Source organism: Atractosteus spatula, unplaced genomic scaffold (assembly GCF_055471065.1).
Source record: "Atractosteus spatula isolate fAtrSpa1 unplaced genomic scaffold, fAtrSpa1.hap1 Scaffold_65, whole genome shotgun sequence".
Lineage (NCBI taxonomy): Eukaryota > Metazoa > Chordata > Actinopteri > Semionotiformes > Lepisosteidae > Atractosteus > Atractosteus spatula.
This window is the reverse complement of record NW_028296896.1, coordinates 117216-143769: the sequence shown is the minus strand read 5'-3', so window position 1 is coordinate 143769 and position 26554 is coordinate 117216. Positions and strand designations below refer to the sequence as shown.

At 58.8% G+C, this 26554-nt stretch overlaps 16 non-coding genes and 2 pseudogenes across 16 annotated transcripts; all 18 read right to left on the bottom strand.

The window, feature by feature from the left end:
* Positions 1 to 1453: 1453 nt before the first annotated feature.
* LOC148805926 (U2 spliceosomal RNA) lies at positions 1454 to 1644 on the bottom strand. The gene has a single exon (XR_016089893.1). It is a non-coding gene; the product is annotated as a U2 spliceosomal RNA (small nuclear RNA).
* A 789-nt stretch (positions 1645 to 2433) lies between these two features.
* Positions 2434 to 2624, bottom strand: LOC148805925 (U2 spliceosomal RNA). The gene has a single exon (XR_016089892.1). It is a non-coding gene; the product is annotated as a U2 spliceosomal RNA (small nuclear RNA).
* A 789-nt stretch (positions 2625 to 3413) lies between these two features.
* LOC148805924 (U2 spliceosomal RNA) lies at positions 3414 to 3604 on the bottom strand. The gene has a single exon (XR_016089891.1). It is a non-coding gene; the product is annotated as a U2 spliceosomal RNA (small nuclear RNA).
* Positions 3605 to 4389: 785 nt separating this feature from the next.
* Positions 4390 to 4580, bottom strand: LOC148805923 (U2 spliceosomal RNA). Its single transcript, XR_016089889.1, has one exon. It is a non-coding gene; the product is annotated as a U2 spliceosomal RNA (small nuclear RNA).
* A 779-nt stretch (positions 4581 to 5359) lies between these two features.
* Positions 5360 to 5550, bottom strand: LOC148805922 (U2 spliceosomal RNA). Its single transcript, XR_016089888.1, has one exon. It is a non-coding gene; the product is annotated as a U2 spliceosomal RNA (small nuclear RNA).
* A 791-nt stretch (positions 5551 to 6341) lies between these two features.
* Positions 6342 to 6532, bottom strand: LOC148805921 (U2 spliceosomal RNA). Its single transcript, XR_016089887.1, has one exon. It is a non-coding gene; the product is annotated as a U2 spliceosomal RNA (small nuclear RNA).
* Positions 6533 to 7319: 787 nt separating this feature from the next.
* LOC148805920 (U2 spliceosomal RNA) lies at positions 7320 to 7510 on the bottom strand. Its single transcript, XR_016089886.1, has one exon. It is a non-coding gene; the product is annotated as a U2 spliceosomal RNA (small nuclear RNA).
* Positions 7511 to 8291: 781 nt separating this feature from the next.
* LOC148805919 (U2 spliceosomal RNA) lies at positions 8292 to 8468 on the bottom strand (annotated as a pseudogene).
* A 6105-nt stretch (positions 8469 to 14573) lies between these two features.
* Positions 14574 to 14764, bottom strand: LOC148805918 (U2 spliceosomal RNA). Its single transcript, XR_016089885.1, has one exon. It is a non-coding gene; the product is annotated as a U2 spliceosomal RNA (small nuclear RNA).
* A 787-nt stretch (positions 14765 to 15551) lies between these two features.
* LOC148805917 (U2 spliceosomal RNA) lies at positions 15552 to 15742 on the bottom strand. The gene has a single exon (XR_016089884.1). It is a non-coding gene; the product is annotated as a U2 spliceosomal RNA (small nuclear RNA).
* Positions 15743 to 16527: 785 nt separating this feature from the next.
* Positions 16528 to 16718, bottom strand: LOC148805916 (U2 spliceosomal RNA). Its single transcript, XR_016089883.1, has one exon. It is a non-coding gene; the product is annotated as a U2 spliceosomal RNA (small nuclear RNA).
* Positions 16719 to 17501: 783 nt separating this feature from the next.
* LOC148805915 (U2 spliceosomal RNA) lies at positions 17502 to 17692 on the bottom strand. The gene has a single exon (XR_016089882.1). It is a non-coding gene; the product is annotated as a U2 spliceosomal RNA (small nuclear RNA).
* A 789-nt stretch (positions 17693 to 18481) lies between these two features.
* LOC148805914 (U2 spliceosomal RNA) lies at positions 18482 to 18672 on the bottom strand. Its single transcript, XR_016089881.1, has one exon. It is a non-coding gene; the product is annotated as a U2 spliceosomal RNA (small nuclear RNA).
* Positions 18673 to 19460: 788 nt separating this feature from the next.
* On the bottom strand, positions 19461 to 19651 carry LOC148805913 (U2 spliceosomal RNA). The gene has a single exon (XR_016089880.1). It is a non-coding gene; the product is annotated as a U2 spliceosomal RNA (small nuclear RNA).
* A 785-nt stretch (positions 19652 to 20436) lies between these two features.
* Positions 20437 to 20627, bottom strand: LOC148805912 (U2 spliceosomal RNA). Its single transcript, XR_016089878.1, has one exon. It is a non-coding gene; the product is annotated as a U2 spliceosomal RNA (small nuclear RNA).
* Positions 20628 to 21416: 789 nt separating this feature from the next.
* Positions 21417 to 21607, bottom strand: LOC148805911 (U2 spliceosomal RNA). Its single transcript, XR_016089877.1, has one exon. It is a non-coding gene; the product is annotated as a U2 spliceosomal RNA (small nuclear RNA).
* A 785-nt stretch (positions 21608 to 22392) lies between these two features.
* Positions 22393 to 22583, bottom strand: LOC148805910 (U2 spliceosomal RNA). Its single transcript, XR_016089876.1, has one exon. It is a non-coding gene; the product is annotated as a U2 spliceosomal RNA (small nuclear RNA).
* A 783-nt stretch (positions 22584 to 23366) lies between these two features.
* Positions 23367 to 23544, bottom strand: LOC148805909 (U2 spliceosomal RNA; annotated as a pseudogene).
* Between the last annotated feature and the right edge of the window lie 3010 nt (positions 23545 to 26554).

The following is a 26554-nucleotide window of genomic DNA, read 5'->3' as shown; positions in this document are numbered from 1 at the left end:
GTTGTGCATGTGCACCGTCACCACTCTGTCCTCTTGTGCCCAAAGTCCCACCACTTCAAAGTTCTCCAATTGTCCAGCATCCTTTTTTTCTCTGGCCGCCCGAAACACATTCCAGTACATCGTTGCAGATTCAAAGGTCACATTGAAAAATCGCAGAGAGACATAACTCTGCACGCAAAACACATCCTTCAAATCCACGCTCAAAACTCGCATCAACACATGCCGGGAGAAGTCCTCTCTCCCCGGCATCAGGCCAACATCACCCAACCACCGGAACTGGATGGTGTTCTTCAGTCCAGGCCCTGCTGCAGGCTGACCCCTCCAGTTCCTAGCCTCCATGTCGCCGGCAAAAGAAAGTCACAAAAGCCCCGGGAAATCGCCTGGCTCCCCAGCACAGGGTAACCCCTGAGCTGAGGAGAACCCAGGCCGCGCTGCAAGGTGACGATCGCCTTCACCAGTCCTTGGAGACGCCCGATCCTTCCAAAAGAAAAAAAGGACTCCGACCCTCCTCCTGGCTCGTCTGTATCCCGGACTTCAAAAAAGGTTCCGCCGCGCCTTCTCTCCTCTTCCTCTTCTCCGCCGTCGCCCTTCTCGTCCCCCAGCCAAGTCCTCAAGCCGCGGGCCTGCCACGTACTTTTTGGATCTTGGCCAAAAGGCCGAGAAGCGATGCCCGACGCCGGCCTTGGGCGGGCGCGCGGGCGTCCGGCTGGCGCGCAGCGGCGCAGGCCGACGCCTCTGGAGCCCGGTCCGCACGCGGCTGCCGGCCGCCCGGACTCCGCTCTCCCCCTCTCTTGCCTGCCTGCTTGCTCGCCTGCCTGCCCGCCAGTCCCGGGCGGGGGCCCTGCTCTTTGATCTCCTGTCAACGGCCCGACAACGACCGCAGCCGCGGGGGGCGCCAGCCGGCCGGCCTCCTTAGCTTAGGCCCCTCCCACCAGCAGCAGCCGTGCCGAGTGAGCTGCAAGCGAAAGCGGACCGTCGGCACCTGCGGGCAGAGGCAAGGGGCAGCGCTCTCTCGGGAGGGACGGGGACACACACACACCTGCCTGCCTGCCGAAAAAAAGAAAGAAAAGGTGTATATACTAAGTTTTTTGGAGGGAAAACGGCCGGCTGTCGAAAGGGGCCCGCCTGCAAGGACGGGGACACACACACACACACACACACACACACACACACACACACACACACACACACAAGCCACGCCTGCCTCCCTGGAAAAAGGAGGAAAAAACTAAGTTTTTTGGAGGGAAAACGCACGGGAGCCGAAAAGGGGGCCGGCCTGCTTGCCGAGAGAGTCGAGGCGCGGGAAAGTGCACGGAGGGAGCACGGGAACGGGGAGGGGGAGAGAGAGAGACACAGAGACACACAGATGGACGAGAGACGAGACCGGAGAGGAAGGAGCTCCGGTCCACCTCGCTTGCTTGCTAGCTACGTCTGTCTTTTCACCGCTGAGAGAAGGTAGTGCACCGTTCCCGGAGGCGCTGCAATACCGGGCCGATGCGTGGAGAGGACGGAGCAAGCTCCTGATCCAGCTCCCTGTTCCAAAAATCCGTTTAATATGTGGTCCCCCGATGGGGGACGTATCAGATATTAAACTGATAAGAACAGATACTACACTTGATCTTAGCCAAAAGGCCGAGAAGCGATGCCCGACGCCGGCCTTGGGCGGGCGCGCGGGCGTCCGGCTGGCGCGCAGCGGCGCAGGCCGACGCCTCTGGAGCCCGGTCCGCACGCGGCTGCCGGCCGCCCGGACTCCGCTCTCCCCCTCTCTTGCCTGCCTGCTTGCTCGCCTGCCTGCCCGCCAGTCCCGGGCGGGGGCCCTGCTCTTTGATCTCCTGTCAACGGCCCGACAACGACCGCAGCCGCGGGGGGCGCCAGCCGGCCGGCCTCCTTAGCTTAGGCCCCTCCCACCAGCAGCAGCCGTGCCGAGTGAGCTGCAAGCGAAAGCGGACCGTCGGCACCTGCGGGCAGAGGCAAGGGGCAGCGCTCTCTCGGGAGGGACGGGGACACACACACACCTGCCTGCCTGCCGAAAAAAAGAAAGAAAAGGTGTATATACTAAGTTTTTTGGAGGGAAAACGGCCGGCTGTCGAAAGGGGCCCGCCTGCAAGGACGGGGACACACACACACACACACACACACACACACACACACACACACACACACACACACACAAGCCACGCCTGCCTCCCTGGAAAAAGGAGGAAAAAACTAAGTTTTTTGGAGGGAAAACGCACGGGAGCCGAAAAGGGGGCCGGCCTGCTTGCCGAGAGAGTCGAGGCGCGGGAAAGTGCACGGAGGGAGCACGGGAACGGGGAGGGGGAGAGAGAGAGACACAGAGACACACAGATGGACGAGAGACGAGACCGGAGAGGAAGGAGCTCCGGTCCACCTCGCTTGCTTGCTAGCTACGTCTGTCTTTTCACCGCTGAGAGAAGGTAGTGCACCGTTCCCGGAGGCGCTGCAATACCGGGCCGATGCGTGGAGAGGACGGAGCAAGCTCCTGATCCAGCTCCCTGTTCCAAAAATCCGTTTAATATGTGGTCCCCCGATGGGGGACGTATCAGATATTAAACTGATAAGAACAGATACTACACTTGATCTTAGCCAAAAGGCCGAGAAGCGATGCCCGACGCCGGCCTTGGGCGGGCGCGCGGGCGTCCGGCTGGCGCGCAGCGGCGCAGGCCGACGCCTCTGGAGCCCGGTCCGCACGCGGCTGCCGGCCGCCCGGACTCCGCTCTCCCCCTCTCTTGCCTGCCTGCTTGCTCGCCTGCCTGCCCGCCAGTCCCGGGCGGGGGCCCTGCTCTTTGATCTCCTGTCAACGGCCCGACAACGACCGCAGCCGCGGGGGGCGCCAGCCGGCCGGCCTCCTTAGCTTAGGCCCCTCCCACCAGCAGCAGCCGTGCCGAGTGAGCTGCAAGCGAAAGCGGACCGTCGGCACCTGCGGGCAGAGGCAAGGGGCAGCGCTCTCTCGGGAGGGACGGGGACACACACACACCTGCCTGCCTGCCGAAAAAAAGAAAGAAAAGGTGTATATACTAAGTTTTTTGGAGGGAAAACGGCCGGCTGTCGAAAGGGGCCCGCCTGCAAGGACGGGGACACACACACACACACACACACACACACACACACACACACACACACACACACACACAAGCCACGCCTGCCTCCCTGGAAAAAGGAGGAAAAAACTAAGTTTTTTGGAGGGAAAACGCACGGGAGCCGAAAAGGGGGCCGGCCTGCTTGCCGAGAGAGTCGAGGCGCGGGAAAGTGCACGGAGGGAGCACGGGAACGGGGAGGGGGAGAGAGAGAGACACAGAGACACACAGATGGACGAGAGACGAGACCGGAGAGGAAGGAGCTCCGGTCCACCTCGCTTGCTTGCTAGCTACGTCTGTCTTTTCACCGCTGAGAGAAGGTAGTGCACCGTTCCCGGAGGCGCTGCAATACCGGGCCGATGCGTGGAGAGGACGGAGCAAGCTCCTGATCCAGCTCCCTGTTCCAAAAATCCGTTTAATATGTGGTCCCCCGATGGGGGACGTATCAGATATTAAACTGATAAGAACAGATACTACACTTGATCTTAGCCAAAAGGCCGAGAAGCGATGCCCGACGCCGGCCTTGGGCGGGCGCGCGGGCGTCCGGCTGGCGCGCAGCGGCGCAGGCCGACGCCTCTGGAGCCCGGTCCGCACGCGGCTGCCGGCCGCCCGGACTCCGCTCTCCCCCTCTCTTGCCTGCCTGCTTGCTCGCCTGCCTGCCCGCCAGTCCCGGGCGGGGGCCCTGCTCTTTGATCTCCTGTCAACGGCCCGACAACGACCGCAGCCGCGGGGGGCGCCAGCCGGCCGGCCTCCTTAGCTTAGGCCCCTCCCACCAGCAGCAGCCGTGCCGAGTGAGCTGCAAGCGAAAGCGGACCGTCGGCACCTGCGGGCAGAGGCAAGGGGCAGCGCTCTCTCGGGAGGGACGGGGACACACACACACCTGCCTGCCTGCCGAAAAAAAGAAAGAAAAGGTGTATATACTAAGTTTTTTGGAGGGAAAACGGCCGGCTGTCGAAAGGGGCCCGCCTGCAAGGACGGGGACACACACACACACACACACACACACACACACACACACACACACACACACACAAGCCACGCCTGCCTCCCTGGAAAAAGGAGGAAAAAACTAAGTTTTTTGGAGGGAAAACGCACGGGAGCCGAAAAGGGGGCCGGCCTGCTTGCCGAGAGAGTCGAGGCGCGGGAAAGTGCACGGAGGGAGCACGGGAACGGGGAGGGGGAGAGAGAGAGACACAGAGACACACAGATGGACGAGAGACGAGACCGGAGAGGAAGGAGCTCCGGTCCACCTCGCTTGCTTGCTAGCTACGTCTGTCTTTTCACCGCTGAGAGAAGGTAGTGCACCGTTCCCGGAGGCGCTGCAATACCGGGCCGATGCGTGGAGAGGACGGAGCAAGCTCCTGATCCAGCTCCCTGTTCCAAAAATCCGTTTAATATGTGGTCCCCCGATGGGGGACGTATCAGATATTAAACTGATAAGAACAGATACTACACTTGATCTTAGCCAAAAGGCCGAGAAGCGATGCCCGACGCCGGCCTTGGGCGGGCGCGCGGGCGTCCGGCTGGCGCGCAGCGGCGCAGGCCGACGCCTCTGGAGCCCGGTCCGCACGCGGCTGCCGGCCGCCCGGACTCCGCTCTCCCCCTCTCTTGCCTGCCTGCTTGCTCGCCTGCCTGCCCGCCAGTCCCGGGCGGGGGCCCTGCTCTTTGATCTCCTGTCAACGGCCCGACAACGACCGCAGCCGCGGGGGGCGCCAGCCGGCCGGCCTCCTTAGCTTAGGCCCCTCCCACCAGCAGCAGCCGTGCCGAGTGAGCTGCAAGCGAAAGCGGACCGTCGGCACCTGCGGGCAGAGGCAAGGGGCAGCGCTCTCTCGGGAGGGACGGGGACACACACACACCTGCCTGCCTGCCGAAAAAAAGAAAGAAAAGGTGTATATACTAAGTTTTTTGGAGGGAAAACGGCCGGCTGTCGAAAGGGGCCCGCCTGCAAGGACGGGGACACACACACACACACACACACACACACACACACACACACACACACAAGCCACGCCTGCCTCCCTGGAAAAAGGAGGAAAAAACTAAGTTTTTTGGAGGGAAAACGCACGGGAGCCGAAAAGGGGGCCGGCCTGCTTGCCGAGAGAGTCGAGGCGCGGGAAAGTGCACGGAGGGAGCACGGGAACGGGGAGGGGGAGAGAGAGAGACACAGAGACACACAGATGGACGAGAGACGAGACCGGAGAGGAAGGAGCTCCGGTCCACCTCGCTTGCTTGCTAGCTACGTCTGTCTTTTCACCGCTGAGAGAAGGTAGTGCACCGTTCCCGGAGGCGCTGCAATACCGGGCCGATGCGTGGAGAGGACGGAGCAAGCTCCTGATCCAGCTCCCTGTTCCAAAAATCCGTTTAATATGTGGTCCCCCGATGGGGGACGTATCAGATATTAAACTGATAAGAACAGATACTACACTTGATCTTAGCCAAAAGGCCGAGAAGCGATGCCCGACGCCGGCCTTGGGCGGGCGCGCGGGCGTCCGGCTGGCGCGCAGCGGCGCAGGCCGACGCCTCTGGAGCCCGGTCCGCACGCGGCTGCCGGCCGCCCGGACTCCGCTCTCCCCCTCTCTTGCCTGCCTGCTTGCTCGCCTGCCTGCCCGCCAGTCCCGGGCGGGGGCCCTGCTCTTTGATCTCCTGTCAACGGCCCGACAACGACCGCAGCCGCGGGGGGCGCCAGCCGGCCGGCCTCCTTAGCTTAGGCCCCTCCCACCAGCAGCAGCCGTGCCGAGTGAGCTGCAAGCGAAAGCGGACCGTCGGCACCTGCGGGCAGAGGCAAGGGGCAGCGCTCTCTCGGGAGGGACGGGGACACACACACACCTGCCTGCCTGCCGAAAAAAAGAAAGAAAAGGTGTATATACTAAGTTTTTTGGAGGGAAAACGGCCGGCTGTCGAAAGGGGCCCGCCTGCAAGGACGGGGACACACACACACACACACACACACACACACACACACACACACACACACACACACACACAAGCCACGCCTGCCTCCCTGGAAAAAGGAGGAAAAAACTAAGTTTTTTGGAGGGAAAACGCACGGGAGCCGAAAAGGGGGCCGGCCTGCTTGCCGAGAGAGTCGAGGCGCGGGAAAGTGCACGGAGGGAGCACGGGAACGGGGAGGGGGAGAGAGAGAGACACAGAGACACACAGATGGACGAGAGACGAGACCGGAGAGGAAGGAGCTCCGGTCCACCTCGCTTGCTTGCTAGCTACGTCTGTCTTTTCACCGCTGAGAGAAGGTAGTGCACCGTTCCCGGAGGCGCTGCAATACCGGGCCGATGCGTGGAGAGGACGGAGCAAGCTCCTGATCCAGCTCCCTGTTCCAAAAATCCGTTTAATATGTGGTCCCCCGATGGGGGACGTATCAGATATTAAACTGATAAGAACAGATACTACACTTGATCTTAGCCAAAAGGCCGAGAAGCGATGCCCGACGCCGGCCTTGGGCGGGCGCGCGGGCGTCCGGCTGGCGCGCAGCGGCGCAGGCCGACGCCTCTGGAGCCCGGTCCGCACGCGGCTGCCGGCCGCCCGGACTCCGCTCTCCCCCTCTCTTGCCTGCCTGCTTGCTCGCCTGCCTGCCCGCCAGTCCCGGGCGGGGGCCCTGCTCTTTGATCTCCTGTCAACGGCCCGACAACGACCGCAGCCGCGGGGGGCGCCAGCCGGCCGGCCTCCTTAGCTTAGGCCCCTCCCACCAGCAGCAGCCGTGCCGAGTGAGCTGCAAGCGAAAGCGGACCGTCGGCACCTGCGGGCAGAGGCAAGGGGCAGCGCTCTCTCGGGAGGGACGGGGACACACACACACCTGCCTGCCTGCCGAAAAAAAGAAAGAAAAGGTGTATATACTAAGTTTTTTGGAGGGAAAACGGCCGGCTGTCGAAAGGGGCCCGCCTGCAAGGACGGGGACACACACACACACACACACACACACACACACACACACACACACACACACACACAAGCCACGCCTGCCTCCCTGGAAAAAGGAGGAAAAAACTAAGTTTTTTGGAGGGAAAACGCACGGGAGCCGAAAAGGGGGCCGGCCTGCTTGCCGAGAGAGTCGAGGCGCGGGAAAGTGCACGGAGGGAGCACGGGAACGGGGAGGGGGAGAGAGAGAGACACAGAGACACACAGATGGACGAGAGACGAGACCGGAGAGGAAGGAGCTCCGGTCCACCTCGCTTGCTTGCTAGCTACGTCTGTCTTTTCACCGCTGAGAGAAGGTAGTGCACCGTTCCCGGAGGCGCTGCAATACCGGGCCGATGCGTGGAGAGGACGGAGCAAGCTCCTGATCCAGCTCCCTGTTCCAAAAATCCGTTTAATATGTGGTCCCCCGATGGGGGACGTATCAGATATTAAACTGATAAGAACAGATACTACACTTGATCTTAGCCAAAAGGCCGAGAAGCGATGCCCGACGCCGGCCTTGGGCGGGCGCGCGGGCGTCCGGCTGGCGCGCAGCGGCGCAGGCCGACGCCTCTGGAGCCCGGTCCGCACGCGGCTGCCGGCCGCCCGGACTCCGCTCTCCCCCTCTCTTGCCTGCCTGCTTGCTCGCCTGCCTGCCCGCCAGTCCCGGGCGGGGGCCCTGCTCTTTGATCTCCTGTCAACGGCCCGACAACGACCGCAGCCGCGGGGGGCGCCAGCCGGCCGGCCTCCTTAGCTTAGGCCCCTCCCACCAGCAGCAGCCGTGCCGAGTGAGCTGCAAGCGAAAGCGGACCGTCGGCACCTGCGGGCAGAGGCAAGGGGCAGCGCTCTCTCGGGAGGGACGGGGACACACACACACCTGCCTGCCTGCCGAAAAAAAGAAAGAAAAGGTGTATATACTAAGTTTTTTGGAGGGAAAACGGCCGGCTGTCGAAAGGGGCCCGCCTGCAAGGACGGGGACACACACACACACACACACACACACACACACACACACACACACACACAAGCCACGCCTGCCTCCCTGGAAAAAGGAGGAAAAAACTAAGTTTTTTGGAGGGAAAACGCACGGGAGCCGAAAAGGGGGCCGGCCTGCTTGCCGAGAGAGTCGAGGCGCGGGAAAGTGCACGGAGGGAGCACGGGAACGGGGAGGGGGAGAGAGAGAGACACAGAGACACACAGATGGACGAGAGACGAGACCGGAGAGGAAGGAGCTCCGGTCCACCTCGCTTGCTTGCTAGCTACGTCTGTCTTTTCACCGCTGAGAGAAGGTAGTGCACCGTTCCCGGAGGCGCTGCAATACCGGGCCGATGCGTGGAGAGGACGGAGCAAGCTCCTGATCCAGCTCCCTGTTCCAAAAATCCGTTTAATATGTGGTCCCCCGATGGGGGACGTATCAGATATTAAACTGATAAGAACAGATTTTTTTTTTTTAACAAAATTTATTTCACACACAGCAAATCAACACACCAACAGTACAACACTATACAGAAACAAAGGTCCACCTATTAGAATTCAAAAAGGCTTTTCCACTTCTCCCTGGCAGCAAAATAGCCATATTTCTGCACATCCCTCAAAACCCTCCCTCGCACCAACCCCTTTACCCTCCCTACTGCCCTCCCCACCGACCACTCGACATTCCTCTTGACTGTGTCTTCACGGGAGTCCCAAACCACCTGTTTAACTAGGCTTACAAGCAGCCAGCCCAGAAATCTTGTTGTCAATGAAACATTAGTGCACACGAACCCCCATCTTATAACATCAAATGACAAAACAAAAAGAGGACACAGTTGTAACAGTACATCTTGACATTCCCCCCATAGTCCCCGAACAAAAACACATTCCCAAAAAGTGTGCCGCACTGTTTCCTCTGCAGAACACCCCTCCCTTGGACAAGTTCTAGTTTTAGACAGCTTATGCCTATAAAGCACCTGCCGCACTGGCAATCTGTCATGGACGATCCTCCAGTTCAGATCCATCAAGCCGTGATCTAACCCCTTAGGCTGAACACGGGTCCACACCTCCGTCCGTATACCCAATACTACCGGAGTAACCTTCCGAGTCTCCATCACCAATGTATACAGTTTCCTATGGTCCTGGCAGACATCCTTGTCCCCAAAAGGAAACGTTTCTTTCCTCAACTCTCTCGCTCTCCTATAATGAGCGGGAGCTGACGCTGCATGCGGCCTCGCATTCGACCACCCATACACTGTCCTCATACACTCTTCAAACCACAGACACACAAAACTCTTGCACCGCCCCCCAGCACCTCCACCAAGAACCCTACACAACCCTGAAAAAAACACACAGTCTAGTTTGAGGGAGAAGTTGGGGACCCCCCTCCCACCTTCACTGACCTCCATATACATGATGTCCCTCCTGACGTATTCATATTTCCCTCCCCACATGAACTCAAAGACCATCCGTGTCAACAGTCTCCTAAAGGTCTTTGGCAGTGGATATACATAAGCCAGATACATTAAAGCTGGCAAAACGTCGGCTTTCAAAACAATCACCTTCCCCAAGAAGGACAACCGCCGTGACTTCCACAACCCAAACTTCACCCTCACTCGTGCAAACACCAAGTTCCAATTAAGCAACTCGTTCCCTTTCTTTTGAAAAACTACCCCTAAAATCTTTACCCCATTCTCAGATTCTTGTAGCCCGCCCGGCACCGACCACACTGTACTCCACCCGCCACACCCCATTGCCACCGACTTCTGCACATTAAGCTTGGACCCAGAGGCAGCTGCGAACTGCCCGAACCTGTGCAGCGCTTGCCTCACACCACTCTCAGATGTCAAAAACAGTGTGGCGTCGTCTGCGTACTGCAGGATTTTAAGTACCTCACCTCCGCTCCCTGGTAGCCACAACCCATGCACCGCCGGGTCTGCCCTCAAGCAACATGCCAAAGCCTCTACAAACAGCACATACAACAAGGGGGACAGAGGGCACCCTTGCCTCACCCCAGAAGACTGCAAAAACCACTCCCCCCTATGCCCATTAACCACCACCCTGCTACCTACCTCTGTGTACAAAATCCTTAACCAACGCAAAAAAAAACCCCAAACCCTAAATGTGCCAAAATCCTAAATAAAAACCCGTGATGAACTCTATCAAAAGCCTTCTCCTGATCCACGTTCACCAGCAACAAAGGGATCCTCTGAGCTTCCACCCATGCGATCACATCTCTGACCAGAACTAGGTTCCAAAAAATCGATCGCCCCGGGACTCCGCAGGTTTGGTCCGAATGTACCAAATCCGGCATCACAGTCCTCAAACGGCTCACGAGGACCTTAGCAACCAGCTTGTAATCCGTGGACAACAAGGTGATTGGTCTCCAGTTCTTTAAGTCCGTCATATCCCCCTTTTTAAACAAAAGCACTATCGAACCATCCCTCATAGTCCTACTCAACTTGCCATCCCTGTAGATCTCATTCAGGACAGCAAGGAGCTCTGGTCCCAGCAGATCCCAAAAGGCGGCATAGAACTCCCTAGGGAGCCCATCCACCCCTGGGACCTTCCCATCCTTGAGAGACTTTAGAGCACTTTCCAATTCCTCTAAAGTGAGGGGCTTCTCCAAGGTCTCCTTCACACTGCTAGACAACCGGTTTCTCAGAAAACTCAAGAAATAATTCCCCAGTCCTTCATCAACCACTTTCTCCTCAAACAGCTTGGAATAAAATTCTGTTGCACACTCCACCATCTCTGTGTTCGTATGCACCACATCACCGTCCCTAGTGCGCAATGCTTTAATCACTGTCCCCCTCTGTCTCACCCTCACCTGCTGAAAGAAGAAGGCAGAACACGTCTCATGCTGGTCAATATAATTCTGGCACCTACGTACCAAAAATCGCCGAGCTTTGTCTTCAAAAAGGGTTCTCAAACGGGCTTTTAAGGCCCTCAATAAACCGTGATCCATGGCTTGCCCTGCATTCTCCCTAGTATACAACATCTCGATCCTCTTCACAGCTTTCTCCACCTCTTTCATATCCTTCCTCCTAACACTTCTACAAAAATCCCCAACAAACACCCTGATCTTTCCTTTAACACATTCCCACCAATCAACCAAAGATGAAAAACAACCTTGCAACCCAACCCATTCCCTGAACCATGCCCGAAACTGCCTCCTGAAATTCTCATCCTGCAAAACTGTCACATCCATCCTCCACACATCTCTTCCGAAGCTCAACGTGCCGAGCTCCAACTCACACAGCACCCCATCGTGATCAGAGAACCACGATGGGCGCAAGACCATGCCCACCACCCGCACCCCCTGGGGCACAAACCAGTAATCTAATCGGCTCCTGACACCCCGCGAGTTCCTCCACGTACATCCCTGCTGGTTAGGGAAAAGACACCTATACGCGTCTTTCAGGCCAAACTCCCTCACTACCCTCCCCCAAAACTGTCCTGTAAAATCCACCTCACGCCCCTTATCCAAACACACATTAAAATCTCCCCCCAACAACACCACACGGTTTGTATAAAGCAGTGGCGTTATGGCTTCAAAACATTCCTTCCTCTCCTTAAGGTTCACTGGGGCATAAACATTGATTAACCGCAAGCACACGCCCATCCACTCCGCATCCACACACAGCACTCGGCCTGGCCACACAGACATTGCATCGCCCACCGCCCACCCCCTCCCATTAAACACCATCCCCACTCCCGACGAACGGACCCCACCCACACTCCATCTGGCTTCCCCCTCCTTCCATTCCTCAGAAAAAAACCCTATATCTCTCCTATCCTTTAAATGAACCTCCTGTAAGAATGCAACCGAAAAAACCACGGACTTCAAAGATATAAAAAACGCCGTCCTTTTCACCTTATCCTGCAACCCTCTCACATTTGCAGTAAAGGCAAAAAAACCCATTGTTGCATTATTAACTAAAATCCGCACTACTCAAAAATTCCTCTATATTAGCCGTGTCGTGTGTTGGACCCTCATAACTGCCTACGCTACTCGGAGAGCTAGCAGACCAGATATGACCTATCTGGCTTCCGCCCCACTCCCCCAACCTATCTTCTGTATTACCCCAACTCTCGCCCCCTACAGCTGGGGCCTCCATAGCAACACCTCCACCCTCACCCGCTTCCTCCCTTCCTATAACTTTCGTTATTGACCTGGGAGGCGAGAGCGACTCCCCTCCAGGCTTGTCCTTCTGTTTCCGCTTCCTTTTTTTCTTTTTCCCCACCACTGTTTCAAAGTCATCTCCCCCGCTTCCCTCTTCTGCTGTACTGTCACCATCACTCATCTCCATATCCTGCAGATCCCCAGAACCCACCCCCCCCCCCACCTCTCCCAAATCTCCCCTGTCCCCAGATTCCCCAGTGCCCTCTACCCTATCGCTCACCAAACCACTACCCCCCGCCCCATCCCCCTTATCTTCAGCTACTTCTCTCTCAACCTCACTCCTCTCTCCCCCCTCCACCGGTAACCCAGCTCCCTTATCTCTATCCTCCCCCACTGTAACCCCTTCCCCACCCCTTCTAAACCCGTCCCCCTCTTCCCTCGCCCTCCCCCTACCCTTTTTCTTTTTCTTGCCCCTCCCTGCGCCCCCTACCTTCCTAACTTCCTCCTCTGTACCACCCAATTCCATATCCCCACCTTCCTGCACTCCCTCCTCCTCCTCCTCGCTCGTCCCTTCGTCTTCCTGGAACCCTGCTAGTCCGGTGCGAAGAGCTATTACCCTCTCCGGCTGCCGTTCAAAACAATCTTTAAACAAATGTCCCGCCTCATTACACAAGGAGCACCTCGGCCTCTCCTCGCAATCCCTCACCTCGTGTCCCTCCTTCCCACACCTCCGACAAATCATCTTAGTGCAATTTGCCACCAAGTGACCCTCCCCCCCACATCTTCTACACAGTTTCGGTTGCCCTGCATAAAACAAATAACCCTGATTGGAACCCAAGAAAAAATTAGCCGGTGGATGCCTGAAACCATCCTTCGACGAATTGTCCGGCTGAAACCGGACTCTATACTGCCACCGACCCGTCCATACCCGCACCCCATCCCTCAACATCCACCCATCGTTCAAGATTTCCACATACCGACTCAGAAAAGCATAAATGTCCGTTTCCAACACAAAAGGGTTGTGCATGTGCACCGTCACCACTCTGTCCTCTTGTGCCCAAAGTCCCACCACTTCAAAGTTCTCCAATTGTCCAGCATCCTTTTTTTCTCTGGCCGCCCGAAACACATTCCAGTACATCGTTGCAGATTCAAAGGTCACATTGAAAAATCGCAGAGAGACATAACTCTGCACGCAAAACACATCCTTCAAATCCACGCTCAAAACTCGCATCAACACATGCCGGGAGAAGTCCTCTCTCCCCGGCATCAGGCCAACATCACCCAACCACCGGAACTGGATGGTGTTCTTCAGTCCAGGCCCTGCTGCAGGCTGACCCCTCCAGTTCCTAGCCTCCATGTCGCCGGCAAAAGAGAGTCACAAAAGCCCCGGGAAATCGCCTGGCTCCCCAGCACAGGGTAACCCCTGAGCTGAGGAGAACCCAGGCCGCGCTGCAAGGTGACGATCGCCTTCACCAGTCCTTGGAGACGCCCGATCCTTCCAAAAGAAAAAAGACTCCGACCCTCCTCCTGGCTCGTCTGTATCCCGGACTTCAAAAAAGGTTCCGCCGCGCCTTCTCTCCTCTTCCTCTTCTCCGCCGTCGCCCTTCTCGTCCCCCAGCCAAGTCCTCAAGCCGCGGGCCTGCCACGTACTTTTTGGATCTTGGCCAAAAGGCCGAGAAGCGATGCCCGACGCCGGCCTTGGGCGGGCGCGCGGGCGTCCGGCTGGCGCGCAGCGGCGCAGGCCGACGCCTCTGGAGCCCGGTCCGCACGCGGCTGCCGGCCGCCCGGACTCCGCTCTCCCCCTCTCTTGCCTGCCTGCTTGCTCGCCTGCCTGCCCGCCAGTCCCGGGCGGGGGCCCTGCTCTTTGATCTCCTGTCAACGGCCCGACAACGACCGCAGCCGCGGGGGGCGCCAGCCGGCCGGCCTCCTTAGCTTAGGCCCCTCCCACCAGCAGCAGCCGTGCCGAGTGAGCTGCAAGCGAAAGCGGACCGTCGGCACCTGCGGGCAGAGGCAAGGGGCAGCGCTCTCTCGGGAGGGACGGGGACACACACACACCTGCCTGCCTGCCGAAAAAAAGAAAGAAAAGGTGTATATACTAAGTTTTTTGGAGGGAAAACGGCCGGCTGTCGAAAGGGGCCCGCCTGCAAGGACGGGGACACACACACACACACACACACACACACACACACACACACACACACACACACACAAGCCACGCCTGCCTCCCTGGAAAAAGGAGGAAAAAACTAAGTTTTTTGGAGGGAAAACGCACGGGAGCCGAAAAGGGGGCCGGCCTGCTTGCCGAGAGAGTCGAGGCGCGGGAAAGTGCACGGAGGGAGCACGGGAACGGGGAGGGGGAGAGAGAGAGACACAGAGACACACAGATGGACGAGAGACGAGACCGGAGAGGAAGGAGCTCCGGTCCACCTCGCTTGCTTGCTAGCTACGTCTGTCTTTTCACCGCTGAGAGAAGGTAGTGCACCGTTCCCGGAGGCGCTGCAATACCGGGCCGATGCGTGGAGAGGACGGAGCAAGCTCCTGATCCAGCTCCCTGTTCCAAAAATCCGTTTAATATGTGGTCCCCCGATGGGGGACGTATCAGATATTAAACTGATAAGAACAGATACTACACTTGATCTTAGCCAAAAGGCCGAGAAGCGATGCCCGACGCCGGCCTTGGGCGGGCGCGCGGGCGTCCGGCTGGCGCGCAGCGGCGCAGGCCGACGCCTCTGGAGCCCGGTCCGCACGCGGCTGCCGGCCGCCCGGACTCCGCTCTCCCCCTCTCTTGCCTGCCTGCTTGCTCGCCTGCCTGCCCGCCAGTCCCGGGCGGGGGCCCTGCTCTTTGATCTCCTGTCAACGGCCCGACAACGACCGCAGCCGCGGGGGGCGCCAGCCGGCCGGCCTCCTTAGCTTAGGCCCCTCCCACCAGCAGCAGCCGTGCCGAGTGAGCTGCAAGCGAAAGCGGACCGTCGGCACCTGCGGGCAGAGGCAAGGGGCAGCGCTCTCTCGGGAGGGACGGGGACACACACACACCTGCCTGCCTGCCGAAAAAAAGAAAGAAAAGGTGTATATACTAAGTTTTTTGGAGGGAAAACGGCCGGCTGTCGAAAGGGGCCCGCCTGCAAGGACGGGGACACACACACACACACACACACACACACACACACACACACACACACACACACACAAGCCACGCCTGCCTCCCTGGAAAAAGGAGGAAAAAACTAAGTTTTTTGGAGGGAAAACGCACGGGAGCCGAAAAGGGGGCCGGCCTGCTTGCCGAGAGAGTCGAGGCGCGGGAAAGTGCACGGAGGGAGCACGGGAACGGGGAGGGGGAGAGAGAGAGACACAGAGACACACAGATGGACGAGAGACGAGACCGGAGAGGAAGGAGCTCCGGTCCACCTCGCTTGCTTGCTAGCTACGTCTGTCTTTTCACCGCTGAGAGAAGGTAGTGCACCGTTCCCGGAGGCGCTGCAATACCGGGCCGATGCGTGGAGAGGACGGAGCAAGCTCCTGATCCAGCTCCCTGTTCCAAAAATCCGTTTAATATGTGGTCCCCCGATGGGGGACGTATCAGATATTAAACTGATAAGAACAGATACTACACTTGATCTTAGCCAAAAGGCCGAGAAGCGATGCCCGACGCCGGCCTTGGGCGGGCGCGCGGGCGTCCGGCTGGCGCGCAGCGGCGCAGGCCGACGCCTCTGGAGCCCGGTCCGCACGCGGCTGCCGGCCGCCCGGACTCCGCTCTCCCCCTCTCTTGCCTGCCTGCTTGCTCGCCTGCCTGCCCGCCAGTCCCGGGCGGGGGCCCTGCTCTTTGATCTCCTGTCAACGGCCCGACAACGACCGCAGCCGCGGGGGGCGCCAGCCGGCCGGCCTCCTTAGCTTAGGCCCCTCCCACCAGCAGCAGCCGTGCCGAGTGAGCTGCAAGCGAAAGCGGACCGTCGGCACCTGCGGGCAGAGGCAAGGGGCAGCGCTCTCTCGGGAGGGACGGGGACACACACACACCTGCCTGCCTGCCGAAAAAAAGAAAGAAAAGGTGTATATACTAAGTTTTTTGGAGGGAAAACGGCCGGCTGTCGAAAGGGGCCCGCCTGCAAGGACGGGGACACACACACACACACACACACACACACACACACACACACACACACACACACAAGCCACGCCTGCCTCCCTGGAAAAAGGAGGAAAAAACTAAGTTTTTTGGAGGGAAAACGCACGGGAGCCGAAAAGGGGGCCGGCCTGCTTGCCGAGAGAGTCGAGGCGCGGGAAAGTGCACGGAGGGAGCACGGGAACGGGGAGGGGGAGAGAGAGAGACACAGAGACACACAGATGGACGAGAGACGAGACCGGAGAGGAAGGAGCTCCGGTCCACCTCGCTTGCTTGCTAGCTACGTCTGTCTTTTCACCGCTGAGAGAAGGTAGTGCACCGTTCCCGGAGGCGCTGCAATACCGGGCCGATGCGTGGAGAGGACGGAGCAAGCTCCTGATCCAGCTCCCTGTTCCAAAAATCCGTTTAATATGTGGTCCCCCGATGGGGGACGTATCAGATATTAAACTGATAAGAACAGATACTACACTTGATCTTAGCCAAAAGGCCGAGAAGCGATGCCCGACGCCGGCCTTGGGCGGGCGCGCGGGCGTCCGGCTGGCGCGCAGCGGCGCAGGCCGACGCCTCTGGAGCCCGGTCCGCACGCGGCTGCCGGCCGCCCGGACTCCGCTCTCCCCCTCTCTTGCCTGCCTGCTTGCTCGCCTGCCTGCCCGCCAGTCCCGGGCGGGGGCCCTGCTCTTTGATCTCCTGTCAACGGCCCGACAACGACCGCAGCCGCGGGGGGCGCCAGCCGGCCGGCCTCCTTAGCTTAGGCCCCTCCCACCAGCAGCAGCCGTGCCGAGTGAGCTGCAAGCGAAAGCGGACCGTCGGCACCTGCGGGCAGAGGCAAGGGGCAGCGCTCTCTCGGGAGGGACGGGGACACACACACACCTGCCTGCCTGCCGAAAAAAAGAAAGAAAAGGTGTATATACTAAGTTTTTTGGAGGGAAAACGGCCGGCTGTCGAAAGGGGCCCGCCTGCAAGGACGGGGACACACACACACACACACACACACACACACACACACACACACACACACACAAGCCACGCCTGCCTCCCTGGAAAAAGGAGGAAAAAACTAAGTTTTTTGGAGGGAAAACGCACGGGAGCCGAAAAGGGGGCCGGCCTGCTTGCCGAGAGAGTCGAGGCGCGGGAAAGTGCACGGAGGGAGCACGGGAACGGGGAGGGGGAGAGAGAGAGACACAGAGACACACAGATGGACGAGAGACGAGACCGGAGAGGAAGGAGCTCCGGTCCACCTCGCTTGCTTGCTAGCTACGTCTGTCTTTTCACCGCTGAGAGAAGGTAGTGCACCGTTCCCGGAGGCGCTGCAATACCGGGCCGATGCGTGGAGAGGACGGAGCAAGCTCCTGATCCAGCTCCCTGTTCCAAAAATCCGTTTAATATGTGGTCCCCCGATGGGGGACGTATCAGATATTAAACTGATAAGAACAGATACTACACTTGATCTTAGCCAAAAGGCCGAGAAGCGATGCCCGACGCCGGCCTTGGGCGGGCGCGCGGGCGTCCGGCTGGCGCGCAGCGGCGCAGGCCGACGCCTCTGGAGCCCGGTCCGCACGCGGCTGCCGGCCGCCCGGACTCCGCTCTCCCCCTCTCTTGCCTGCCTGCTTGCTCGCCTGCCTGCCCGCCAGTCCCGGGCGGGGGCCCTGCTCTTTGATCTCCTGTCAACGGCCCGACAACGACCGCAGCCGCGGGGGGCGCCAGCCGGCCGGCCTCCTTAGCTTAGGCCCCTCCCACCAGCAGCAGCCGTGCCGAGTGAGCTGCAAGCGAAAGCGGACCGTCGGCACCTGCGGGCAGAGGCAAGGGGCAGCGCTCTCTCGGGAGGGACGGGGACACACACACACCTGCCTGCCTGCCGAAAAAAAGAAAGAAAAGGTGTATATACTAAGTTTTTTGGAGGGAAAACGGCCGGCTGTCGAAAGGGGCCCGCCTGCAAGGACGGGGACACACACACACACACACACACACACACACACACACACACACACACACACACACACAAGCCACGCCTGCCTCCCTGGAAAAAGGAGGAAAAAACTAAGTTTTTTGGAGGGAAAACGCACGGGAGCCGAAAAGGGGGCCGGCCTGCTTGCCGAGAGAGTCGAGGCGCGGGAAAGTGCACGGAGGGAGCACGGGAACGGGGAGGGGGAGAGAGAGAGACACAGAGACACACAGATGGACGAGAGACGAGACCGGAGAGGAAGGAGCTCCGGTCCACCTCGCTTGCTTGCTAGCTACGTCTGTCTTTTCACCGCTGAGAGAAGGTAGTGCACCGTTCCCGGAGGCGCTGCAATACCGGGCCGATGCGTGGAGAGGACGGAGCAAGCTCCTGATCCAGCTCCCTGTTCCAAAAATCCGTTTAATATGTGGTCCCCCGATGGGGGACGTATCAGATATTAAACTGATAAGAACAGATACTACACTTGATCTTAGCCAAAAGGCCGAGAAGCGATGCCCGACGCCGGCCTTGGGCGGGCGCGCGGGCGTCCGGCTGGCGCGCAGCGGCGCAGGCCGACGCCTCTGGAGCCCGGTCCGCACGCGGCTGCCGGCCGCCCGGACTCCGCTCTCCCCCTCTCTTGCCTGCCTGCTTGCTCGCCTGCCTGCCCGCCAGTCCCGGGCGGGGGCCCTGCTCTTTGATCTCCTGTCAACGGCCCGACAACGACCGCAGCCGCGGGGGGCGCCAGCCGGCCGGCCTCCTTAGCTTAGGCCCCTCCCACCAGCAGCAGCCGTGCCGAGTGAGCTGCAAGCGAAAGCGGACCGTCGGCACCTGCGGGCAGAGGCAAGGGGCAGCGCTCTCTCGGGAGGGACGGGGACACACACACACCTGCCTGCCTGCCGAAAAAAAGAAAGAAAAGGTGTATATACTAAGTTTTTTGGAGGGAAAACGGCCGGCTGTCGAAAGGGGCCCGCCTGCAAGGACGGGGACACACACACACACACACACACACACACACACACACACACACACACACACACACACAGCCACGCCTGCCTCCCTGGAAAAAGGAGGAAAAAACTAAGTTTTTTGGAGGGAAAACGCACGGGAGCCGAAAAGGGGGCCGGCCTGCTTGCCGAGAGAGTCGAGGCGCGGGAAAGTGCACGGAGGGAGCACGGGAACGGGGAGGGGGAGAGAGAGAGACACAGAGACACACAGATGGACGAGAGACGAGACCGGAGAGGAAGGAGCTCCGGTCCACCTCGCTTGCTTGCTAGCTACGTCTGTCTTTTCACCGCTGAGAGAAGGTAGTGCACCGTTCCCGGAGGCGCTGCAATACCGGGCCGATGCGTGGAGAGGACGGAGCAAGCTCCTGATCCAGCTCCCTGTTCCAAAAATCCGTTTAATATGTGGTCCCCCGATGGGGGACGTATCAGATATTAAACTGATAAGAACAGATACTACACTTGATCTTAGCCAAAAGGCCGAGAAGCGATGCCCGACGCCGGCCTTGGGCGGGCGCGCGGGCGTCCGGCTGGCGCGCAGCGGCGCAGGCCGACGCCTCTGGAGCCCGGTCCGCACGCGGCTGCCGGCCGCCCGGACTCCGCTCTCCCCCTCTCTTGCCTGCCTGCTTGCTCGCCTGCCTGCCCGCCAGTCCCGGGCGGGGGCCCTGCTCTTTGATCTCCTGTCAACGGCCCGACAACGACCGCAGCCGCGGGGGGCGCCAGCCGGCCGGCCTCCTTAGCTTAGGCCCCTCCCACCAGCAGCAGCCGTGCCGAGTGAGCTGCAAGCGAAAGCGGACCGTCGGCACCTGCGGGCAGAGGCAAGGGGCAGCGCTCTCTCGGGAGGGACGGGGACACACACACACCTGCCTGCCTGCCGAAAAAAAGAAAGAAAAGGTGTATATACTAAGTTTTTTGGAGGGAAAACGGCCGGCTGTCGAAAGGGGCCCGCCTGCAAGGACGGGGACACACACACACACACACACACACACACACACACACACACACACACACACACAAGCCACGCCTGCCTCCCTGGAAAAAGGAGGAAAAAACTAAGTTTTTTGGAGGGAAAACGCACGGGAGCCGAAAAGGGGGCCGGCCTGCTTGCCGAGAGAGTCGAGGCGCGGGAAAGTGCACGGAGGGAGCACGGGAACGGGGAGGGGGAGAGAGAGAGACACAGAGACACACAGATGGACGAGAGACGAGACCGGAGAGGAAGGAGCTCCGGTCCACCTCGCTTGCTTGCTAGCTACGTCTGTCTTTTCACCGCTGAGAGAAGGTAGTGCACCGTTCCCGGAGGCGCTGCAATACCGGGCCGATGCGTGGAGAGGACGGAGCAAGCTCCTGATCCAGCTCCCTGTTCCAAAAATCCGTTTAATATGTGGTCCCCCGATGGGGGACGTATCAGATATTAAACTGATAAGAACAGATACTACACTTGATCTTAGCCAAAAGGCCGAGAAGCGATGCCCGACGCCGGCCTTGGGCGGGCGCGCGGGCGTCCGGCTGGCGCGCAGCGGCGCAGGCCGACGCCTCTGGAGCCCGGTCCGCACGCGGCTGCCGGCCGCCCGGACTCCGCTCTCCCCCTCTCTTGCCTGCCTGCTTGCTCGCCTGCCTGCCCGCCAGTCCCGGGCGGGGGCCCTGCTCTTTGATCTCCTGTCAACGGCCCGACAACGACCGCAGCCGCGGGGGGCGCCAGCCGGCCGGCCTCCTTAGCTTAGGCCCCTCCCACCAGCAGCAGCCGTGCCGAGTGAGCTGCAAGCGAAAGCGGACCGTCGGCACCTGCGGGCAGAGGCAAGGGGCAGCGCTCTCTCGGGAGGGACGGGGACACACACACACCTGCCTGCCTGCCGAAAAAAAGAAAGAAAAGGTGTATATACTAAGTTTTTTGGAGGGAAAACGGCCGGCTGTCGAAAGGGGCCCGCCTGCAAGGACGGGGACACACACACACACACACACACACACACACACACACACACACACACACACACACACAAGCCACGCCTGCCTCCCTGGAAAAAGGAGGAAAAAACTAAGTTTTTTGGAGGGAAAACGCACGGGAGCCGAAAAGGGGGCCGGCCTGCTTGCCGAGAGAGTCGAGGCGCGGGAAAGTGCACGGAGGGAGCACGGGAACGGGGAGGGGGAGAGAGAGAGACACAGAGACACACAGATGGACGAGAGACGAGACCGGAGAGGAAGGAGCTCCGGTCCACCTCGCTTGCTTGCTAGCTACGTCTGTCTTTTCACCGCTGAGAGAAGGTAGTGCACCGTTCCCGGAGGCGCTGCAATACCGGGCCGATGCGTGGAGAGGACGGAGCAAGCTCCTGATCCAGCTCCCTGTTCCAAAAATCCGTTTAATATGTGGTCCCCCGATGGGGGACGTATCAGATATTAAACTGATAAGAACAGATACTACACTTGATCTTAGCCAAAAGGCCGAGAAGCGATGCCCGACGCCGGCCTTGGGCGGGCGCGCGGGCGTCCGGCTGGCGCGCAGCGGCGCAGGCCGACGCCTCTGGAGCCCGGTCCGCACGCGGCTGCCGGCCGCCCGGACTCCGCTCTCCCCCTCTCTTGCCTGCCTGCTTGCTCGCCTGCCTGCCCGCCAGTCCCGGGCGGGGGCCCTGCTCTTTGATCTCCTGTCAACGGCCCGACAACGACCGCAGCCGCGGGGGGCGCCAGCCGGCCGGCCTCCTTAGCTTAGGCCCCTCCCACCAGCAGCAGCCGTGCCGAGTGAGCTGCAAGCGAAAGCGGACCGTCGGCACCTGCGGGCAGAGGCAAGGGGCAGCGCTCTCTCGGGAGGGACGGGGACACACACACACCTGCCTGCCTGCCGAAAAAAAGAAAGAAAAGGTGTATATACTAAGTTTTTTGGAGGGAAAACGGCCGGCTGTCGAAAGGGGCCCGCCTGCAAGGACGGGGACACACACACACACACACACACACACACACACACACACACACACACACACACAAGCCACGCCTGCCTCCCTGGAAAAAGGAGGAAAAAACTAAGTTTTTTGGAGGGAAAACGCACGGGAGCCGAAAAGGGGGCCGGCCTGCTTGCCGAGAGAGTCGAGGCGCGGGAAAGTGCACGGAGGGAGCACGGGAACGGGGAGGGGGAGAGAGAGAGACACAGAGACACACAGATGGACGAGAGACGAGACCGGAGAGGAAGGAGCTCCGGTCCACCTCGCTTGCTTGCTAGCTACGTCTGTCTTTTCACCGCTGAGAGAAGGTAGTGCACCGTTCCCGGAGGCGCTGCAATACCGGGCCGATGCGTGGAGAGGACGGAGCAAGCTCCTGATCCAGCTCCCTGTTCCAAAAATCCGTTTAATATGTGGTCCCCCGATGGGGGACGTATCAGATATTAAACTGATAAGAACAGATACTACACTTGATCTTAGCCAAAAGGCCGAGAAGCGATGCCCGACGCCGGCCTTGGGCGGGCGCGCGGGCGTCCGGCTGGCGCGCAGCGGCGCAGGCCGACGCCTCTGGAGCCCGGTCCGCACGCGGCTGCCGGCCGCCCGGACTCCGCTCTCCCCCTCTCTTGCCTGCCTGCTTGCTCGCCTGCCTGCCCGCCAGTCCCGGGCGGGGGCCCTGCTCTTTGATCTCCTGTCAACGGCCCGACAACGACCGCAGCCGCGGGGGGCGCCAGCCGGCCGGCCTCCTTAGCTTAGGCCCCTCCCACCAGCAGCAGCCGTGCCGAGTGAGCTGCAAGCGAAAGCGGACCGTCGGCACCTGCGGGCAGAGGCAAGGGGCAGCGCTCTCTCGGGAGGGACGGGGACACACACACACCTGCCTGCCTGCCGAAAAAAAGAAAGAAAAGGTGTATATACTAAGTTTTTTGGAGGGAAAACGGCCGGCTGTCGAAAGGGGCCCGCCTGCAAGGACGGGGACACACACACACACACACACACACACACACACACACACACACACACACACAAGCCACGCCTGCCTCCCTGGAAAAAGGAGGAAAAAACTAAGTTTTTTGGAGGGAAAACGCACGGGAGCCGAAAAGGGGGCCGGCCTGCTTGCCGAGAGAGTCGAGGCGCGGGAAAGTGCACGGAGGGAGCACGGGAACGGGGAGGGGGAGAGAGAGAGACACAGAGACACACAGATGGACGAGAGACGAGACCGGAGAGGAAGGAGCTCCGGTCCACCTCGCTTGCTTGCTAGCTACGTCTGTCTTTTCACCGCTGAGAGAAGGTAGTGCACCGTTCCCGGAGGCGCTGCAATACCGGGCCGATGCGTGGAGAGGACGGAGCAAGCTCCTGATCCAGCTCCCTGTTCCAAAAATCCGTTTAATATGTGGTCCCCCGATGGGGGACGTATCAGATATTAAACTGATAAGAACAGATTTTTTTTTTTTTAACAAAATTTATTTCACACACAGCAAATCAACACACCAACAGTACAACACTATACAGAAACAAAGGTCCACCTATTAGAATTCAAAAAGGCTTTTCCACTTCTCCCTGGCAGCAAAATAGCCATATTTCTGCACATCCCTCAAAACCCTCCCTCGCACCAACCCCTTTACCCTCCCTACTGCCCTCCCCACCGACCACTCGACATTCCTCTTGACTGTGTCTTCACGGGAGTCCCAAACCACCTGTTTAACTAGGCTTACAAGCAGCCAGCCCAGAAATCTTGTTGTCAATGAAACATTAGTGCACACGAACCCCCATCTTATAACATCAAATGACAAAACAAAAAAAGGACACAGTTGTAACAGTACATCTTGACATTCCCCCCATAGTCCCCGAACAAAAACACATTCCCAAAAAGTGTGCCGCACTGTTTCCTCTGCAGAACACCCCTCCCTTGGACAAGTTCTAGTTTTAGACAGCTTATGCCTATAAAGCACCTGCCGCACTGGCAATCTGTCATGGACGATCCTCCAGTTCAGATCCATCAAGCCGTGATCTAACCCCTTAGGCTGAACACGGGTCCACACCTCCGTCCGTATACCCAATACTACCGGAGTAACCTTCCGAGTCTCCATCACCAATGTATACAGTTTCCTATGGTCCTGGCAGACATCCTTGTCCCCAAAATGAAACGTTTCTTTCCTCAACTCTCTCGCTCTCCTATAATGAGCGGGAGCTGACGCTGCATGCGGCCTCGCATTCGACCACCCATACACTGTCCTCATACACTCTTCAAACCACAGACACACAAAACTCTTGCACCGCCCCCCAGCACCTCCACCAAGAACCCTACACAACCCTGAAAAAAACACACAGTCTAGTTTGAGGGAGAAGTTGGGGACCCCCCTCCCACCTTCACTGACCTCCATATACATGATGTCCCTCCTGACGTATTCATATTTCCCTCCCCACATGAACTCAAAGACCATCCGTGTCAACAGTCTCCTAAAGGTCTTTGGCAGTGGATATACATAAGCCAGATACATTAAAGCTGGCAAAACGTCGGCTTTCAAAACAATCACCTTCCCCAAGAAGGACAACCGCCGTGACTTCCACAACCCAAACTTCACCCTCACTCGTGCAAACACCAAGTTCCAATTAAGCAACTCGTTCCCTTTCTTTTGAAAAACTACCCCTAAAATCTTTACCCCATTCTCAGATTCTTGTAGCCCGCCCGGCACCGACCACACTGTACTCCACCCGCCACACCCCATTGCCACCGACTTCTGCACATTAAGCTTGGACCCAGAGGCAGCTGCGAACTGCCCGAACCTGTGCAGCGCTTGCCTCACACCACTCTCAGATGTCAAAAACAGTGTGGCGTCGTCTGCGTACTGCAGGATTTTAAGTACCTCACCTCCGCTCCCTGGTAGCCACAACCCATGCACCGCCGGGTCTGCCCTCAAGCAACATGCCAAAGCCTCTACAAACAGCACATACAACAAGGGGGACAGAGGGCACCCTTGCCTCACCCCAGAAGACTGCAAAAACCACTCCCCCCTATGCCCATTAACCACCACCCTGCTACCTACCTCTGTGTACAAAATCCTTAACCAACGCAAAAAAAAATCCCCAAACCCTAAATGTGCCAAAATCCTAAATAAAAACCCGTGATGAACTCTATCAAAAGCCTTCTCCTGATCCACGTTCACCAGCAACAAAGGGATCCTCTGAGCTTCCACCCATGCGATCACATCTCTGACCAGAACTAGGTTCCAAAAAATCGATCGCCCCGGGACTCCGCAGGTTTGGTCCGAATGTACCAAATCCGGCATCACAGTCCTCAAACGGCTCACGAGGACCTTAGCAACCAGCTTGTAATCCGTGGACAACAAGGTGATTGGTCTCCAGTTCTTTAAGTCCGTCATATCCCCCTTTTTAAACAAAAGCACTATCGAACCATCCCTCATAGTCCTACTCAACTTGCCATCCCTGTAGATCTCATTCAGGACAGCAAGGAGCTCTGGTCCCAGCAGATCCCAAAAGGCGGCATAGAACTCCCTAGGGAGCCCATCCACCCCTGGGACCTTCCCATCCTTGAGAGACTTTAGAGCACTTTCCAATTCCTCTAAAGTGAGGGGCTTCTCCAAGGTCTCCTTCACACTGCTAGACAACCGGTTTCTCAGAAAACTCAAGAAATAATTCCCCAGTCCTTCATCAACCACTTTCTCCTCAAACAGCTTGGAATAAAATTCTGTTGCACACTCCACCATCTCTGTGTTCGTATGCACCACATCACCGTCCCTAGTGCGCAATGCTTTAATCACTGTCCCCCTCTGTCTCACCCTCACCTGCTGAAAGAAGAAGGCAGAACACGTCTCATGCTGGTCAATATAATTCTGGCACCTACGTACCAAAAATCGCCGAGCTTTGTCTTCAAAAAGGGTTCTCAAACGGGCTTTTAAGGCCCTCAATAAACCGTGATCCATGGCTTGCCCTGCATTCTCCCTAGTATACAACATCTCGATCCTCTTCACAGCTTTCTCCACCTCTTTCATATCCTTCCTCCTAACACTTCTACAAAAATCCCCAACAAACACCCTGATCTTTCCTTTAACACATTCCCACCAATCAACCAAAGATGGAAAACAACCTTGCAACCCAACCCATTCCCTGAACCATGCCCGAAACTGCCTCCTGAAATTCTCATCCTGCAAAACTGTCACATCCATCCTCCACACATCTCTTCCGAAGCTCAACGTGCCGAGCTCCAACTCACACAGCACCCCATCGTGATCAGAAAACCACGATGGGCGCAAGACCATGCCCACCACCCGCACCCCCTGGGGCACAAACCAGTAATCTAATCGGCTCCTGACACCCCGCGAGTTCCTCCACGTACATCCCTGCTGGTTAGGGAAAAGACACCTATACGCGTCTTTCAGGCCAAACTCCCTCACTACCCTCCCCCAAAACTGTCCTGTAAAATCCACCTCACGCCCCTTATCCAAACACACATTAA